We start from the raw sequence: 20779 nt of genomic DNA, 5'->3' as shown, positions 1-20779 counted from the left end.
TTACACTCTACTCTGATCATTGTTATTTTTGGATATTTATTGCTGGCTGGACTATATATAATCTCTGTGCGCCAGTATCTCCTTTCTCCATTATCAGAAACACAGGATCTCCATCTTCCCTACTAACAGAATCTGCCTTATTTACATCGGCAAACCACTGTTCTGCCTCTCTCGGGAACGATTGCCGGGTGCCGGTGGACATCATGTCCGCTGGACCCGCTGATTGTCTACCGCTGAGTCCAGCAGGAGGTGAGCGCCAGCAGCATGCATGGACGCCCCAGACCCCGAAATGCAGATGATGTTGAGGTACGCGATTCTGCGCCGAATGGCCACTCTGCCCAGTACATGTATGTGGGTGAACCAAATAAAAGTCTTCCTGATAAAGAGAGAGGTTATGACCTGGTGGATTACATGCGGAACTCCTGGGCCAGCTGAGGACATTTAGGGCCTTAAGATTGAAGATGTGGTGGATGTCCCCTTTTGGTTTGGGAACTGTGGACAGAGAAGAACTCCTGGAACTCTTCTGGCCTTAGCTCAGTGAGATAGAGTTTGGAAGACTAATGTCATAGACAGGTTGCCAAAAAGTTTAGGGCTTTAGAAAGGGTCTCCAATGGCTGTCAATGTGGTGCCTTCTCCACTCTCCATCTCACTAATAAAACCCCAATGGATGACTCTCTATGAACTGATCACATTCCAATCACCGATCATCTAATCACTGGTAAAAAAGAAGACTCGGCACAGAATATTGTATGAAGAGTTTTTATTGGACAAGATCAGAATAAGCGATTACCACACAGTAATGATATGAATAAAATAAAGCTTAAATCTTTTATAATAGAATTAACAAATGTGTAAAATGTATTAATAATCATACATTGGTTGGACCAATAAAAAGCTAGATACTTCAATAAATCAAGCTCATGTATTGCCCACTTGTTGCCCCCATGTATTGTGATGATTTCCTGCCTGTTGCCTCATGTGGGGAGGGATCGGTAAAGGTAGACAGTTGAGTCATGATTTTACCACCCCCTTAAGCTTAAATGGCAGCCAGATGGGGCGGTACACATGGCACTGCAATTTGCGGCTGCTGCAAACCTCACACCCCCCCTGTCACAGTGTGTATTCTCTAATGGCTAAGAAGGCTTCTTTCTTGAACAAAACATTTCCCGCACTCAGACTATCAATAGGAAAGCTCACCTGTGTGTATTCTCTGATGTCTAAGAAGATTTCCTTTTTCATTAAAACATTTCCCGCACTCTGAACATGAATAGGGAAGCTCACCTGTGTGTATTCTCTGATGGCAAACAAGGTGTTCTTTACGATTAAAACGTTTCCCGCACTCTGAACATGAATAGGGAAGCTCACCCGTGTGGATTCTCTGATGGCAAAGAAGGTGTTCTTTACGATTAAAACATTTCCCGCACTCTGAACATAAATAGGGAAGCTCACCCGTGTGTATTCTCTGATGGGTAAGGAGGCTTACTTTATGATTAAAACATTTCCCGCACTCTGAACATGAATAAGGACGCTCCCCTGTGTGAGTTCTCTGGTGCTGAAGAAGGGTTCCTTTTTGACTAAAACTTTTCCTGCACTCTGAACATGAATAGGGACACTCACCTGTGTGTAATCTCTGATGGGTAAGAAGGTTTTCTTTCTTAGTGAAACATTTCCCGCACTCTGAACATGAAAAGGGATGCTTACCAGTGTGTATGCTCTGATGGCTAAGAAGGCTTACTTTATGATTAAAACATTTCCCACACTCTGAACATGAATAGGGAAGCTCACCCGTGTGTATTCTCTGATGGCTAAGAAGGTGTGCTTTGTGACTAAAACATTTTCCACACTCTGAACATGAATAGGGACGCTCACCTGTGTGAGTTCTCTGGTGCTGAAGAAGGGTTCCTTTTTGACTAAAACTTTTCCCGCACTCTGAACATGAATAGGGACGCTCCCCTGTGTGAGTTCTCTGGTGCTGAAGAAAGTGTCCTTTTTTACTAAAACATTTCCCGCACTCTGAACATGAATAGGCAAGGTCACCTGTATGTATTCTCTGATGGCTAAGAAGGCTTCTTTTCTGTTTAAAACATTTCCCGCACTCTGAACATGAGAATGAATTCTCTCCTGTATGGTATAAAGAAGATTCCCTGAGATTAGATGGTTTCCCGCACCCGTCGGCACTGTCAGATATTAGAGGACTATGTGAAGTATCAGGAGATTCCAATGATCTCCTCCAATGGTGAGGTCTGTCATGTATATTATGAGGAACGGGATTTACTTCTGGAGAAGATGCCATGTCATTATCTTCTGTAGTCACATCTTCCTCCGATGTCCTTCTATTCCCACCACAGAGTCCGTCTGTCAGAAGACAAGAAAAATTACCAAGAGTTTTCCACACTCATATACACTGCTCAACACTTTATAATCAGAGTATAGCATCAAGTCAGGGAAACTCCTGGGATATTCATCTGGTCAGTCAAGTAGCAGAGGCGGTTGTTACCAACAGGTGCACTAGATGGGCAACAATGAGACGATCCTCCAAAACAGGAATGGTTTTACAGGTTTAGGCCACTGACATTTTTCCTACTCATCTTTTCTGAGTGTTTGTCACTAGTTTTGCATTTGGCTGGGGTCAGTGTCACTACTGGTAGCATGAGGCCATACCTGGACCCTATAGAGGTTGCACAGGCAGTCCAACTCCTCCAGGATGGCACATCAATACGTCCCATTGCCAGAAGGTTTGCTGTGTCTCCCAGCACAGTCTCAGGAGCATGGAGGAGATTCCAGGAGACAGGCAGTTACTCTAGGAGAGCTGGACAGGGCCGTAGAAGGTCCTTAACCCATCAGCAGGACCGGTATCTGCTCCTTTGTGCAAGGAGGACCAGGATGAGCACTGCCAGAGCCCTACAAAATGACCTCCAGCAGGACACTGGTGTGAATGTCTCTGACCAAACAATCAGAAACAGACTTCATGAGGGTGGCCTGAGGGCCAGACATCCTCTAGTGGTCCCTGTGCTCACTGCCTGGCACTGTGGAGCTTGATTGGCATTTACCATTGAACACCAGAATTGGCAGCTCCACCACTGGCACCCTGTGCTTTTCACAGATGAGAGCAGCTTCACCCTGAGCACATGTGACCTCTACAGGGTAGGCAATGGCACCCTGACTGCCATTAGGTATTGGGATTGTTAAACTTTCAGTGCGAAATAGAAATACATTTTTATTATTACAGGTCAAGAATTGTGAACTTTGAGGCCTCCATTGACCTTGCTACATATTGAGTCAAAACTCTTTCAGTTTGAAACACACATTGCGTCCATTGTTGAGATGGTTTTGTTTGCATGTACTTTGAGATAAAAAGCTGTGTTATCTGCCCCCCGAAAGGAAACTGTGTTTGACAAACTTTTAAATACAATACTCAGAAAGACAGATAAATAAATCGCTTATCACAGGTGGATCGGCCTTTGGGGGAAAAGGTTTACATAAGACATCCTTCCCCTGGTCTTGAAACACGAAAAACCAGAGAGGTCGTAAAACTTTATGTTCAGGCCATGACTCACACAATGGGCGAAACTCAATTTCAGGATAACACCTGTGTTCACCCATCCACAAGCAGGATAAGCTATTGTCTATATCATGAGGAGACAAACAAACGGAAACGGACAAAGACTAGAATCTGTCATTTATTTACCTAAACACAAACAGGGGGATAAAGTTGTTGAAATCTACACGGAGTCACATAAACATTGTCACTTAGATTGATGAGAACTGCAAATCTCAAAATGAATTTCAGAAAATCATAAATTGATATCTTTGCCCCATCATATACAAAAGGTGTTATGGAACTATGATGTTATGACAACCTCCTACTGAGAAGTACATTATATTCTATCATATAGTAGTGTCAAAGGGTCAGACATTTCGCCCATATTTTATAATCCAGTCCCCATATCATGAATGTACTGTTGTTAACATAATAATGCCTAAATGGATAATATATTATGATCAGAAGTAACCATGTATAGGACAAGTTACATATACAAGCTGTTGTGTATCAATATATATATAACCGTATATATTTTTCGATATAATTCTTACTGCTACTAATTGAAGTCTTGGGTTAAAGAGTAAAATCCAATATATATATATATTACATAAGAGATATTAAATATGAGAATGGTGGTATCCAGATTAATCTTTATTCAGATACCTGGTGGATTAAATGGACGTCATAGATGAGAGCATGATTACATTTATGTTTTTTATAATAGTCTTAAATGGAGAAATCTTTAATTAATTTTAATATACTGGTTAACCAAGAGGTGTCACCCTATGACATCACCAGTTAATGAATAAGATGTTCCAACCAATAGGAATAATGTTCCTCCCACTGGGTTTGGCTTATGATAATTTTTACTGCCCTTTTGTTCAACACAAAATAAAAAGGAATCAGAGATGTAATAGAAGACAACAGAACACAACACAACACAACGGACACACACAAGACACATCACACTTACAACATACACACTACTAACAGCCATGCATAGACTCATCTACACAGACGCCATCTTGGTCCACCATGTATCTGAACCTTTGAGGGACGCCAAGCGAAACTCCTCCCTAATTGGCCACCATCTTGGAAATGCAGCCTTCTTAAGGAACCTGGTAACTACCATTCTAAATTAGCGGCCATTTTAAATATAGTAATTATGCCTTGCTGTTACTTGATTATTATTCAATATTGTTTATGTACTTCCTTAAATGTTTTACATTTCCTATTTAAAGGGTAATGAAAGTACAATCCCAGCCGTATAAACCATATGTAGATTTTTCTCTAAAGAGATGATTTTTGTTTTTATAACATTTTTAATATCAGATTAAGCGCATTATTTGCGATTTTACGTCTTCCGTTTTGCACGGCTTATTCTCATTTCATCTGCAGTGGAATGACTTTCGGCCATGTGATTCGCAGACTATTGTGGTCTGATTATATAGAATATTAATTTATGGTTCATACTACACCTGGGAAAAACATAATCTTGCTTTATTTCACTTTCATCGTTTAGCTAAATATCACATTGCATTTATCGTTTTAAGTTTGTATCTTATGTAAGGTTATCTCTTTGTGTCACTCAAGTATGATCATTTATGGTGAAAATATGTCTTGCGAATAAATATTCTTATATATATATTCCCTATTGTAGACTGTTTCACTAAGATTGGTATATGCTTTTAAAAAGAAATTAACTGATAAAAAAAGAACTCGGGAAAATTATTGTGGTATATTATTGGAGGTCTGAACAAAATTGATTGGGTTTTTCTTAGTTATTAAATTATTTGCCGTAATCGGCTGGAGGCACTGCGTCATAATTTTATTGATAGTTCAGACACCGCCTTTTAGTAATAAATTAAAAATAGTCAAATTTTATACCAAAACGCACAACAGGATGAAATCCTTGGACCCATTGTCAGACCCTATGCTGGTGCAGTGGGTCCTGGGTTCCTCCTGGTGCACAACAATTCCCAGCCTCATGTGGTGAGAGTATGCAGCCAGTTCCTGGAGGATGAAGGAATTGATACCATTGAATGGCCCCCACGCTCACCTGACCTTAATCCAATAGAACACCTCTGGGACATTATGTTTCAGTCCATCCGATGCCGCCAGGTTGTACCTCAGTCTGTTCAGGAGCTCAGTGATTCCCTGGTCCAGATCTGGGAGGAAATACCCCAGGACACCATCCGTTGTCTCATTAGGAGCATGCCCTGATGTTGTCAGGCATGCATACAAGCACATGGGGGGCCTTACACACTACTGAGGACCATTCTGAGGTGGTCCCGCAATGACATTTCACCAAAATGGATTGGCCTGCTGCATCATTTTTTCACTTTGATTTTCGGGGTGTCTTTGAGTTCAGCCCTCTGTAGGGTGATCATTTTCATTTCCACCAAACTATCTGGCATCCTTTCCTTCCTAACACATTACCCAGTCCATACCAGTATAGATCCTAACACATTAACCAGTCCATACCAGTATAGATCCTAACACATTAACCAGTCCATACCAGTATAGATCCTAACACATTACCCAGTCCATACCAGTATAGATCCTAACACATTACCCAGTCCATACCAGTATAGATTCTAACGCATTACCCTGTCCATACCAGTATCTAGGTCCTGAATCTAGGGAAGCAACTGGCAACACTGAAAAGAATCTCCATACTAAAGGAGAGCTGGGAACGTATCCAGGTGCAGGCAGGGGCCTACACAGAGGAGGGCAGAGATACAAGGGTGCAGGCATCAAGCAGAGTAGTTGGATGACAGGAAGGGTTGAAGGGAAAAAGGCCAGGAGGCCGATCCTGGGCTGGAGCACCCCAGTAAATACGCCCTGTTGCGTGATGTTGGGGAAACCAGTCAGGGACAGCATTGCTGGAGCAGAGCGACGCCCCTAGCTGCCAGGGGAAGAACTCCTCAAGTAGGGGCGGGAGCAAGGGAAAGGAAAGACAGGTTCTGGTGGTAAGGGACTCTGAAGGACAGAGAGTGCATTCTGTCAAAAAGACCGTAGGTGCCGAGCTGTCTATTTTTTTACCGGGCGCTCAGCTTCGGCATATCACGGATCTGTTGGACAGATTATTGGGTGGGGTTGGGGAAGACCCAGATGTCATGGTACACGTGGGTACCAATGACAAAGTCAGAGGAAGATAGAGAGTCCGAAACAATTTCAGGGACTTAGGCACTAAGTTGAGGACTAGGACCTCCAAGGTGATTTTTTTCAGAAATACAACCTGTGCCTCGAGCCACACCAGAGAGGCAGGGGGAGATGAGGGAAGTAAACAAGTGGCTGAGGAGCTGGTGTAGTAAGGAGGGTTTCGGGTTCCTAGAGAACTGGGCTGACTTCTCAGTTGGCCAGCGACTCTTTAGTAAGGACGGACTGCACCTAAATGGGGAGGGTGCAACCGTACTGGGTGAGAAGGTGGCCAACAAGTTAGAGGGGCTTTTAAACTAGGTGATGGGGGAGGGTACCAATGTAGAATTAGCCAGCAGGGAGCAAGGTTCAGCGGGCACAAATGGAGACATTAGCAGTAGGGTGCTCAGAGTTCCTAAACCCAAGGTAGGTATGGGGAAAAAATCACAAGAGCAGCCTAAAAACAACATCAAATGAGGATATATGCAACCGGACAAAATTACGAGGTTTGTATACCAATGCTAGAAGCCTGACCAACAAGAAGGGAGAGTTGGAGCTGCTGATGTATGAGGAGGACTAAGATTTTGTGGGGATTTCAGAGACTTGGTTTGACAGCTCTCGTGATTGGCTGGTGACCATTCAGGGGTATTCCCTTTATCGCAGAGATAGAGAAGGTAAAAAAGGGGGAGGGGTATGTCTGTATATTAAGAACAGTGTACAGGTAAATATGAGGGACCATAATAATGGAGCTATGGATGAGGTAGAATCCCTATGGGTAGAACTTCAAAGGGAAGGCACTATGGGGAAGGTAATATTGGGCGTATGCTATAGGCCCCCCAACCAGAGGGAGGAGGGGGAGGCGGACCTCCTTTCACAGATTGGAATGGCAGCAAGGATGGGAAATGTCATTATAATGGGGGACTTTAATTATCCAGATATTGACTGGGCAGAAGGATCCGCACATTCAGCCAAGGCTCGGCAGTTCCTAAATGTTTTGCAGGACAATTTCATGAGTCAGATGGTGAACGCACCGACAAGAAACAATGCGGTACTTGACCTACTGATTACCAACAATACAGACCTGCTCACGGATATAGAAATACGGGGCAACTTAGGAAACAGTGACCATAGGTCAATTGGTTTCAGTATTATTCATAGTAATAGGAAACACAAGGGTAATATAAGGACACTGAATTTCAAAAGAGACAATTTCCCTAAACTGCGCTCTTTGCTAGAAAATATCAAATGGGATAGAACCCTGGGAACAAAGAACACGGAGGAAAAATGGGAGTGCTTCAAGAGCATACTAAACAAAGGCCAGTGCATTCCAAAAGGGAATACATTTAAAAGAGCTAAAATAAACCCTGGGTGGCTAAACTCCAACATAAAAATGCATATTAATACTAAAGGAAAGGCCTTCAAAAAATACAAGGCTGAGGAGTCATTGGCAGCATTCCAACATTACAAAGAGTGTAAAGGTAAAATAGAACACGAGAGACATATAGCGGAAGAGAGTAAAAAAAAAAAAAAAAAAAAAAAAAAAAAAAAAGAAATTCTTTAAGTATATAAATAGTAAGAAAGCGAAGCCAGAACACATTGGCCCCATAAAAGACAACAAAGGGAATCTGGCCACAGAGGACAGAGAGAAAGCGGAAGTGCCAAATCATTTCTTCTCTTCAGTCTTCACAAAAGAATCGGGGGGCTACACTAACCCAGCTTGTAATGCTAAATGAAATAATACACCTCAGGAAATACCGCCATGGCTAACAGAAGATAGACTTAGAACTAAACTAGAGAAACTTAACATAAATAAATCACCGGGATCGGATGGCTTGCACCCGAGGGTTCTTAACCACTTCCAAACCGAGTCATGTAATATGACGTCGGCAAAGTGGTTGTGCAGATCCGGGCCGCCATCATATGACGGGGGCGCGCAGCGCGGCGATCGGGGGTGAGGCTCGTCCCTCGGACATAGCCCATCCCTGATCAAGGTAAACAGCCAATAGAAATTGGCTGTTTACCATGTGATCGGCTGTGTCAATCACAGCCGATCACATGAGCGGCTCCAGCACGAGCCACTCGTTCTCTCTGCAATGCGTGCCCCCGGGGGCGCGCAGAGCAGCGATCGGGGACGAGGCTCGTCCCTCGGACAGAGTCGATCCCCGATCTAGGTAAAGAGCCAATGAAAATGGCTCTTTACCACGTGACCAGCTGTGTCCAATCACAGCCGGTCACAAATGTCAACAGAGAACACGGTAACTAGCTGTCACCGTGTTCTCCTCCTCACACACTGATCCTGTGTGAGGAGGAGATTGTGTAACAGCTAGTTACCAATTACAGTGCACCCCAAACACACTGATTGCCCCCCCCGCCTAATAAAGAGCACCTGTCACTAGCCCATCAGGTACTCTGATGACAGGTATTCGGGTACTCTGATGGGCTGGTGACAGGTATTCAGGTACTCTGATGACGGGTACTCGGATACTCTGATGACGGGTACTCTGATGACGGGTACCCGGATACTCTGATGACAGGTACTCGGGTACTCTGATGACGGATACTCGGGTACTCTGATGACGGATACTCGGGTACTCTGATGACGGATACTCGGGTACTCTGGTGACGGGTACTCGGGTACTCTGGTGACGGGTACTCGGGTACTCTGATGACGGATACTCGGGTACTCTGATGACGGATACTCGGGTACTCTGATGACGGATACTCGGGTACTCTGATGACGGATACTCGGGTACTCTGATGACGGATACTCGGGTACTCCGATGACGGATACTCGGGTACTCCGATGACGGATACTCGGGTACTCTGATGACGGGTACTCGGGTACTCTGATGACGGGTACTCGGGTACTCTGATGACGGATACTCGGGTACTCTGATGACGGGTACTCGGGTACTCTGATGACGGGTACTCGGGTACTCTGATGATGGGTACTCGGTTACTCTGATGACAGGTACTCGGGTACTTTGAGTACCTGTCAACGGAGTACCCGTCATCAGAGTACCTGTCACCTACCCATCAGAGTACCCGAGTACCTGTCACCTACCCATCAGAGTACCCGAGTACCTTCCACCTGCTCATCAGAGTACCTGACGCCTGAAGTACCCGAGTACTTGCCGCCTGCTCATCAGTACCCATCACTACTCATCACTACTCATCAGTACTCATCAGTACCTATCACGTATCAGTACTGATCATCAGTACCCATCAGGACAGTATCACCTATCAGTATCAGTACTACTCATCAGTACCTATCACCTGCCTGTCACCTGCCCATCAGAGTACCCGAGTACCTGTCACCTGCCTATCGGAGTACCCGAGTTCCTGCCACCTGCTCATCAGTACCAGAGTACCTGTCACCTGCCCAACAAAGTACCCGAGTACCTGTCACCCTTCATACAGCCACCATGTCCAAGTCCAAAAAGGTTTATATACAACCTCCGTTTAAACCTAAATACCGGTGTTATGGCAGCAGATAGCTGCCATAACCCTGGTATTTTTTTAAACGGTGGACGGTTGGCTTTCCGATAAGGGTGGTCCCAGCGGCGGATTCGCCGTGGGATCACCCTTCCGGGATGGCGGAAGAGGTGCCCCCCCCCCCCTCCCGCCGCGTCCGGGCCTTTTCCCCGCTTACCAGACCCGCCGGCAGCGGGGAAAACGATCCGGTCCCAGATCCTCACAGACAGGATGTCGAGTGAGGGCAAGCTTGCCCTCACTTGACTCTATGGTCTTGGAGGACTGGAGCTACGGAAAATGTTGTTGCCTAGCAACCGGTTTAAAGGTCCTTTTTTTTTTTTCATTTTATATAATAATTTTTTTTTTTCCTATCTTTTAGTGTACTTGTGAGATCTGAGGACTTTTTGACCCCAGATCTCACAAAAAAGAGGTCCTGTCGTGCCTTTTTCTATTACAAGTAATGTTTACATTTCTTGTAATAGAAATAAAAAGTATCCATTTTTTTTTTTGTTAAAGGTGTAAAAATAAAAAATAATAAATAAAAGAAATAGTAAAAAAAAAAAAAAAATTAAAGCGCCCTGTCCCCGTTAGCTCGCGCGCAGAAGCGACGCATACGGAAACCCCGCCCACATATGTAAACGGTGTTCAAACCACACATGTGAGGTATCGCCGCGATCGTTAGAGCAAGGGGAATAATTTGAGCCCTAGACCTCCTCTGTAACTCAAAGATGGCAACCTGTAGAAATTTTTAAATTGTCGCCTATGGGGATTTTTAAGTACCAAAGTTTGTCGTCATTCCGTGAGCAATTTTGAAACATGACATGTTGGGTATCTATTTACTCGGCGTAACATTATCTTTCCCATTATGGAAAAAAATTGGGCTAACTTTACTGGTTTCTTATTTTTTAATTAAAAAAAGTGAATTTTTTCCAAAAAAATTGCGTTTGGAAGACCGTTGCGCAAATACGGTGTGATAAAAAATATTGCAATAAACTCCATTTTAATCTCTAGGGTCTCTGCTAAAAAGAAATATATAATGTTTGGGGGTTCTAAGCAGTTTTCTAGCAAAACAACTGATTTTAGCTTGTAAACACCAAATGTCAAAAATAGGCCTAGGCAAGTGGCTAGGATGCATGATGGTGCTCCTTGGATGTTAGGCCCCTCTATATGGCTAGGCTGTGAAAAATTCTCACACATGTGGTATTGCCATACTCAGGAGGAGTGGCAGAATGTATTTTGGGGTGTCATTTTTGCTGTGTACATGCTATGTGTTAGGAATATCCTATAAATTGACAAATTTGTGTAAAAAAAAAAAAATAAGTTTTTTTCCTACATTTTCCAAAAACTTTTGGAAAAAAATGACATGTTCAAAGGACCCATAATGCCTCATAGAATATACGTTGGAGTGTTTGCTTTCCACAATGGGGTCATTAAATGGACTTTTCCATTGTATTGGTGCTCTAGGGCCTTGAAAAGTGTGATAGGTAGTAAGAAAGTTTTATGTGTATTTATGCTCCTAAAATGCCTTATGGTGCTACTTGGACGTGGAGTCTCTTTTTGTGGCCAGGCTGTGTAAAAGTCTCACACATGTGGTATCACCATACTCAGAAGGAGTAGCAGAATTAATTTTGGGGTGTCATTTTTGCTGTGTACATGCTAGGTGTTAGAAATAGCTTATAAATTGACAACGTTTTCGGAAAAAAAAGAAAAAAAAAAATTTTTTCTTCATTTTCCCAAGAATTGTGGGAAAAAATTATAACTTCAAAAAACTCACCATGCCTCTTACTAAATACCTTGGACTGTCTACTTTACAAAAAGGGGTAATTTGGGCGGTATTTGTACTGTCCTAACATTTCAGGGCCTCAAGAAAGGAGATAGGCCATCAGTACATCTGGTGTGATCAATTTTCAGTAATTGGTACCATAGCTTCTAGACTCAATAACTTTCACACAGACTAAACAATATACACTAATTTGGGTTAATTTTGCCAGAGATATGTAGCAGTATAAATTTTGGCCCAAATGTATGAAGAAAAATTAATTTTTTGCAAAATTGTATAATAGAAACTAAAAAAAAGTGTTTTTTTTTTTTAAATTTTTGCTCTTTTTTTGCTTATATCACGAAGAAAAAAAACCCAGTTGTGATCAAATACCACCAAAAGAAAGCTCTATTTGTGTGAAAAAAATGATAAAAATTTTGTTTGGTTACAGTGTAGCATGACTGTGCAATTGTCATTCAAAGTGTGAGAGTGCTGAAAGCTGAAAATTGGTCTGGGAAGGAAGTGGGTCTAACTGCTCTGTATGGAAGTGGTTAAAGAACTCAGCCAGGTGATAACCAGACCTTGATCTTTAACCACTTAAGCCCCAGAGGATTTTCCTGCTAAACGACCAGGGGGTATTTTGCGATTCGGCACCTAAACGGTGCGACGCTGTACCTAAACGAATTTGACATCCTTTTTTTCCCACAAACAGAGCTTTCTTTTGGTGGTATTTGATCACCTGTGCGATTTTTACTTTTTGCGCTATAAACAAAAAAAAAGAGCGTAAATTTTGCAAAAATAACAATATTTTTCACATTTTTTTATATGAAATTCCCCCCCAAAAAAATGTAAAAATCAAAATTTTTTAACATTTTCGGCCAATTTGTTTTATGCTACATATGTTTGGTAAAAAAAAAAAAAAAAAAAATCGCAAAAAGCGTATTTTTATTGGTTTGCGCAAAAGTTATCGCGTTTACGAACAAAGGGAAAGATTTTTGTCAATTTTGTTGTTTTTTTTTAAACGCGTAATGGCGGCGATCTGCGATTTTTTTTGCGGTACTGCGACATTGGGGCGGACAGATCGGACCCTTGACTGACATTTTTGACACTTTTGGGGTTACCAGTGACATTTCTACAGTAATCAGTGCTATACATATGCACTGTTACTGTAAAAATACACTGGTAGTGAAGGGGCTGTGTGTGTCCCTAGGGGCGTGCTTTCTACTGTGATTGGCTGTGGCTTGAGCTGTAAGGACACTGATCAACGGATCTACATAGTAGATCCATGTGATCAGTGTCTTTACACCGAGGAGAATGACAGGTGGCTTGTTTACACAAGCCGTCTGACTTTCTCCCCCCCCCCCCCGACGATCGCCGAGTGACCGGCGGACATCGGGTCCGCCAGTCACACGCGCGCGGGGGGGGGGGGGGGGGGTCCGTGACCGCGCGGGAGCGCGCTCGCTCCCCAGAGCCTCACAGGCTAGCGACGTAGACCTACGTCGCTCTGCCTGTGAGGGGCTGACTGCCGCAGTAAATATACTGTGACCAGTCGGCAAGCGGTTAAGGATAGTCTGCAGACGGGTATGGTGCCAGCTGATTGGAAAAAAGCCAACGTGGTACCAATATTTAAAAAAGGGCTGAGATATATCCCGGGTAACTATAGACCAGTCAGCCTAACATCAGTGGTCTGCAAGATTTTGGAGGGGATGTTAAGGGACCACATACAAGACTTTAGTAATGAAAACGGTATTAGTAGTAGTAATCAGCATGGATTCATGAAAAATCGCTCTTGCCAAACCAATCTATTAACCTTCTACGATGAAGTGAGTTGCAATCTAGATAAAGGAAGGCCTGTGGATGTGGTGTATCTAGATAAAGGAAGGCCTGTGCATGTGGTGTATCTGGATAAAGGAAGGTCTGTGGATGTGGTGTACCTGGACTTTGCAAAGGCCTTTGACACCGTTCCCCACAAACGCTTAATGTACAAACTAAGGTACGTAGGTATGGACCATAGGGTGAGTACCTGGTTGAAAACTGGCTCCAGGGGAGAGTCCAGAGGGTGGTGATTAATGGGGAGTACTTGGGTTGGGCGGGTGTGGAAAGTGGGGTCCCCCAAGATTCTGTCCTGGGGCCAATCCTGTTTAATTTATTCATAAACAACCTAGAGGATGGGATAAACAGCACAATCTCGGTATTTGCGGATGATACTAAACTAAGCATGCCAATATCTTCTATGTGGGATGTGGTAACTTTACAAGCGGACCTGAACAAAATAATGGGGTGGGCAACTACATGGCAGATGGCAGTGGCCACTCACTAAAACTAGAGGAAAAGTGGTTTAACCTTATAATACCTAAGGGGTTCTTTACTGTCAGAGTGGTAAGGATGTGGAATTCTCTTCCACAAGCAGTGGTATCAGCAGGGAGCATCGATAGTTTCAAAATACTATTAGATGGGCACCTTAAAGACCACAACATACGGGGGTATACAATGTACGGTTAACAGCAAACACTCACACACATCATAGGTTGAACTGGATGGACTGATGTCTTTTTTCAATCTCACAAATTATGTAACAGTATAGATCTTAACACATCACCCAGTCCATACCAGTATAGATCCTATCACATTACCCAGTCCATACCAGTATAGATCCTAACGCATTACCCAGTCTATCCCAGTAGAGATCCTAAAACATTACCCAGTCCATACCAGTATAGATCCTAACACATTATCCAGTCTATACCAGTATAGATCCTAACACATTACCCAGTCCATACCAGTATAGATCCTAACACATTACCCAGTCCATACCAGTATAGATATCCAGCATGATATTTTTCCCCATTGAGATCTGATGTGTTTTCAAAGTGTTCCTTTCATTCTTTGGAGCAGTGTATGTTGGTTGAGCATTTCAAAGTGTAAAAGAGATCTGTGGTTGAACTGGGTGCAATCACAACACCAAACTATGACAACTAACCAGATCAATGATACCACCCAACCAAACAAAGTAAGCTTTAAACCATTCTTCCATAATTACCCGAGCTGATATCTGGAGAAGTTTCTTCCTCTTTAACTGCATCCATCATCCCAACCTCCTCTGTAAAATGCTGATCACCCCTCACATACGTCTTTTCCTTTATAACCCCAATTTGTACATTTATCAGATCTTCATCCTAAACCAACAAAATGGCAGAAACAATATTAAATACAAAAAAAAAAACAATAATAATAATAGAAGAATGATATCTCTTGGGATCACTTTCCTACATTCTCACCTACCTGATGAGGGTGGGGGATGGGGTGATCTTCCTGTGTGGAATCCCGGGAATACAGAGGACGGGGACATCTCTCTGGTGGGTTCTCATTACTGGATCCATCTGTAGGAAACACACACACTGACTGAATACATTGTTTCTATGTGTTTATCAGATGATGGGGGATCTAGGTGGACCCTCCGTACTGCTCTCTCCTTTACAATAAAGTCTCCTCTTACCCGGTGATGTGAGGAGCGGCTGATTCTCCATCATGACGTCTTTGTAGAAGTGGATCTACAAATCCTCAAACATCAATCCATATACCCAAACAGTTTTTGTATTTAGTGGCCATCACTCACCTGTGCTGATGTCTGGAGAAGATTCCTCCTCTTTAACTTTGTCCATCATCCCAACCTCTTCCCTGAACTGCTGATCACCCCTCACGTACGTCTCTTCTTCCTCTTTAACCTCATCTTTTATATCTATCAGATTTTCATTCTAAACAAAAAAAAATAGCAGGGAATGGTTTCTTTAAAATGTGAGCACAAATAACCTTATACCTAAAAGTGGAATATATTTTCATACAGTCAGATCACTTTTACGATCTCGACTTCAATCTTCATCTACCTGATGATGGTGAGGGATGGTGTGACCTTCCTGTGTGGAATCCCGGGCATACAGAGGACGGGGACATCTCTCTGGTGGGTTCCCATTATTGGATCCATCTGTAGGAAACACACACACTGACTGAATACATTGTTTCTATGTGTTTATCAGATGATGGGGGATCTAGGTGGATCCTCCGTACTGCTCTCTACTTTACAATAAAGTCTCCTCTTACCCGGTGATGTGAGGGGCGGCTGATTCTCCATCATGACGTCCTTGTAGAGATCCTTGTGTCCTTCTAAATACTCCCACTCCTCCATGGAGAAATAGACAGTGACATCCTGACACCTTATAGGAACCTGACACACACAATGATACAGTCACCATCCAGACACATCCCTTGTCTGTTACTGGATAATGTCCCAGAATTCCCAGCACCGCTCACCTCTCCTGTCAGCAGCTCCATCATCTTCTTGGTGACTTCTAGAATCTTCTGCATGTTGTGTCTCTCAGGTTTTAGTGAGTCACATGGAGGCACTGTGATGGTCATATGATCACCTGACTTCAGAAGAGGAAAACTCTGTATTGAGGAACATAGTTACATAGTTAGTGAGGTTGAAAAAAGACATCAGTCCATCCAGTTCAACCTATGATGTGTGTGTTTGATGTTAACCGTACATTGTATACCCCTGTATGTTGCGGTCTTTAAGGTGCCCATCTAATAGTTACTATCGATGCTCCCTGCTGATACCACTTTTTGCGGAAGAGAATTCCACATCCTTTCTGCTCTCACAGTGAAGAACCCCCTGCGTATTTTAAGGTTAAAACGCCTTTCCTCTAGTTTTAGTGAGTGGCCACGTGTCTTATTGTATTTCCTATCTCTGAATAGGTTTTTCCATATGCTAGGATTGCCAGTACAATATTTGTACATTGATATCATATCCCCCCTCAATCGTCTCTTCTCCAGAGAGAATAGGTTCAATGCTTGTAGTCTTTCCTCATAGCTGATGTCCTCCATTCCCCTAATTATTTTTGTTGCCCTTCTCTGGACTCTTTCCAATTCCAGCACATCCTTCCTGATGACGGGTGCTCAGATAGGAATATCATGTTAAAATCCCAGAATCCTCATCACCTCTCCGGTCAGGTCAGTGTTTTATTAATAGAGATAAGAGTGATGTCATGTGACCTCCCAGAATCCTCCTCACCTCTCCGGTCAGCAGGTAGATGATCTCCAGGGTGAGGTTTAGTATCTTCTCAGTCATGTGACTCCGGTCCTCCTCCGTCCTCATTGGTGCCGTCATCTATGAAGGTTTCCCTGTAGACAAATAATATTGATAACAGAGAATTATCTGGATTGGTATTGGTTGTACAATAATAGGATGAGGAAATCAGGAAGTAATATGAAGGTCGGTGTGGATTTTAGCTCTATGGTCTCAGTGAGAAAATATTTAATCTGGACAGTTGTCAGGGTTACCTGATCCGAGGCCGAAGTGCTGAGAGGGCTCCCCTTGCGGCTCACCCCTGGAGATGGTACAGAGGGTGTGGCGCCCCAAGTGGCACGGGTTACCAGCTGCAGGCAGGTAGGTAGAATCAGGAGCAATCTGAGAGCGAACTGGAACAGGCTGGAATCACAGCAGAGTATGTCTTTCAAGGGCTCTGAAGCAGCCGGACTACCTTGTGCCGAGGAATAGTCTCTAGTAGCGGAGACAGGTACTGGCCGAGGTCTGGGACTGGAGCAGGCAGCGGGAACCGAGGTACAAGCCAGGGTCATGCACAGGAGACAACCAGAATATCCGAGGTCTTGAAGCAAGCCGGGGTCATACACGGTAGGTAACGGAAGCAGGAACAGTGGTAGAAGCCAAGGGTCAAACCAGGAGCAGGAGATCAAACGGAATCAGGAACAAGCCAAGGTCACAACAGGAAATCCAAACAGGAAACAGGAAGCACAGAACACAGGAAGCTGAGAGATAATCCAGCAATGAGTCTGATCCTATGGCATCCTTTTATAGGCCATTTCCCTGACAGGCCAGCAGAGGGCTATGTCAGTTGAGTCAGGAATGTCCATTGCTATTACTGGCAATGTTGCCAGTTCTCCTACGGCCATTTCCCTGACAACAGTTTAGTGTTTTCTATTATTAATGGGGTCCGGGATTCTCGTAAAATTTGGCCACCTGGATCACAAATTGCATTCTTTATGTTGGTTATGAGATGAGAATCAGGATAAAGGTCAGGACAAGCAACAGACGAGCGCATCCAAGAGATGAAGCCGGGGTCACTACACAGAAAATCAATCCAAGGAAACAACAGGCAAGACGAGGAATAGCAAGAAGGAGCTCAGAGACAAATCAGGATATTGCTCAGCCAATGGGAGATTATCTCAGCATGACTTACATAATGAAGGTGATGTGGGGGAGGGGAGGAAGTCACTTAAGGTGACCATAGATACATAGAAATTCAGCTGGTTCAGCAGGGATCGGTCACATTTCCATCCATGTGTGGTCACTGCCGGATAAAAGTCACTCCATCAGCAGCTGCAGCCAATAGCTTCATCACTGATCTGTGTATTCTGAGAGCGGAGGAGCGCCGCCATTGTCAGAATTCAATAGTGCAGCGGGGAGAACTCTCCCATCCCCCTCCAATGTGTGGATGGGGAATAAGTGTAGCTTTTTTTACTCATCCTGCTGGCTGAACGATAAAACAAAACCATGTATGGCCGGATTTGGAAGAAAGATATATTATTCATCAACTGTTCCCCTGAAGGGGTTAATCTAGGTTTCCACATTATATATGTGTGTATCATCATGTGCTGGAGATAAAAGAGGTCACAGTGACTATGGGGGAAGAGGACGGACATGACGGGGGGGGGGGTTACTGGGTGTAAATAGAAAATAAGATCTTATTACCTCCTCTGCTCCCTCTTCCAGCAATGTCTTCTCTCTACTTCCTCCCAACTTACCTCTCACCCGGAACTTCCTGTCTGTACCTGACATCACTTCCTGTCTGTATTCCATAGAGACTTCCTGTCTGGGTAGAGGAGAGATCACCACCTTGTGGAGCTCCGAGGAACTGCAGCCCTGAGAGACATCTTGTAGTGTGAACACAGCCTTGTGCTGTGTATGTACTGTATATCCTTATAGATGGGTCATCTCCACTCCCACCAAGGGGGATAGAAATATATTACTGCTTGGGGGAGACATTTTGGCATCTTTGATTTTGCAGAGAAATTGATTGCAGATTTAGTCATGTAGAACATCTGTTATATGGATACAAAGAACCCCAGCGGAGAGTAAAGGGTGGAAATGGCTCCTGATCCCCAGATTTGGGCGATTATGTCACCAATATAAATGGAAAAAACCTGCACTATGTGTAACAACTCAAATACCTACAAAAATAACTTATACCGGACTGCTGCTGTAACAAAGGTAAGTATTCCCTTTATCAACTAGAAGAGCATTATGCGTCACAGCGCTGTCCTATTGTGTGTGCACATAAATTATCACAAATACACTAAAATATGTGGATACATTCATATATAAAGTACTAGGGGCTCAAAATAATATTATCTGCAGATCTACTGCTTCCACTTTACACCTACTTCACTCATGGTATAGGGTTTATCAATAAATTAAGTAAACTGATCCATGTGCAAATTCATATACAACATAAAGTGCTTTGTGCAAAAGATTTTGTTCCCTGCAGATCCACTGCTTCCACTTTGCATCTACTTCATTGATATTATAATATCTGCTGCTATATTAAATAAACTAAACATCTGTGCAAATTCATGTAAACATACAATATTGTGTACTCAATATAGTGTTCTCTGCAAGTCCACTGCTTCCACTTTACATCTACCTTAATAAACGTATTTTGTTTAAAAAAAAGTTCACAAATGAATGAAAAGTTGATAAGGTGTGAAAGTTCTCCGTGCTCCAAACTGTGCCAGCTGTAGTGTAGCCACGCCTTCTTCCACCTCTTACACACGTGATGGTGAGGGCGCCCCCTTAGTAGTGTTTCCCCACTCACCAGAGCAATAGGACTCCCAGCTTTTCAGCTACCAGAGTCACAAACATCCTTCACACTCCCTTCACCTCCGATGGCAAAGGAACTGGATTCTCACTCCTGCAAGTCTGCTGCGCTTTCTGTCAGTCTCCCTCCTAGACTCGGCTTCCTCCTCCGACCGCTGTTCCAGCAGGAGCTCCGCCTCTTCATACACACTCAGGGAGGAGAGAAAGGGGAAGGATATACAGTACATACACACACAGCACAAGGCCGTGTTCACACTACCAGACGGTTCACAGGGCTGCAGTTCCTCTGAGCTCCACAAGGTGGTGATCTCTCTTCTACCCAGACTGGAAGTCTCTATGGAATACAGACAGGAAGTGATGTCAGATTCAGATAGGACATTCAATTTGGTAGGACGGAGAGAGAAGACAATGCAGGAACTGGCGGCAGAGGAGGTAATACATAGATTAACCCCTTTAGGGGGGATCAGTTGATGAATAATATATCTTGCTTCCTAAGCTGACCATACATGGTTCAGTTTTATCGTTCAGCCAGTGGGCTGGATGAAAAAAAAAACTGAAGCGATTCCCCCATCCACACATTGGAGGGGGATGGGGAAATCCTCCCCACTGCATTTTTGTATTCTAACAATGGGGGGCGCTCCTCCACTCTCAGAATACACAGATCAGTGATGAAGCTATTGGCTGTAGTCGCCGATCGAGTGACTTTTATCCAGCAGTGACCACACATGGATGGAAATGTGACCGATCCCTGTTAAACCAGCTGAATTTCCATGTATCTATGGTCACCTTAAGTGACTTCCTCCCCTCCCCCTCATCTCTTGGATGCGCTCGTCTGTTGCTTGTCCTGACCTTTATCCTGATTCCTGGATCTCCTCCTCATCTCTCCTCCATATCCTCTTACACAGCTTTTCTCCACCCCTGCAGTGACCCTGTGGGGTGGAAACTTGGCACCAGCATGCAGCAAAATCCA

The 20779-nt window shown here is 43.6% G+C and overlaps 2 protein-coding genes across 2 annotated transcripts in view; one reads left to right on the top strand and one right to left on the bottom strand.

The window, feature by feature from the left end:
• The window catches only part of LOC309550274 (uncharacterized protein), a gene marked incomplete at both ends in the record, with an annotated part of 1476097 nt that overhangs the window by 45856 nt on the left and 1409462 nt on the right, over positions 1 to 20779 (top strand).
• Positions 1 to 20779, bottom strand: part of LOC309550783 (uncharacterized protein) — a 492521-nt gene that overhangs the window by 427485 nt on the left and 44257 nt on the right. The gene's annotated exons all lie outside the window — the stretch shown is intronic.

Source organism: Pelophylax lessonae (genome assembly GCF_965119305.1).
Source record: "Pelophylax lessonae genome assembly, chromosome: 3".
Lineage (NCBI taxonomy): Eukaryota > Metazoa > Chordata > Amphibia > Anura > Ranidae > Pelophylax > Pelophylax lessonae.
This window is presented reverse-complemented; position numbering and strand designations above follow the sequence as displayed.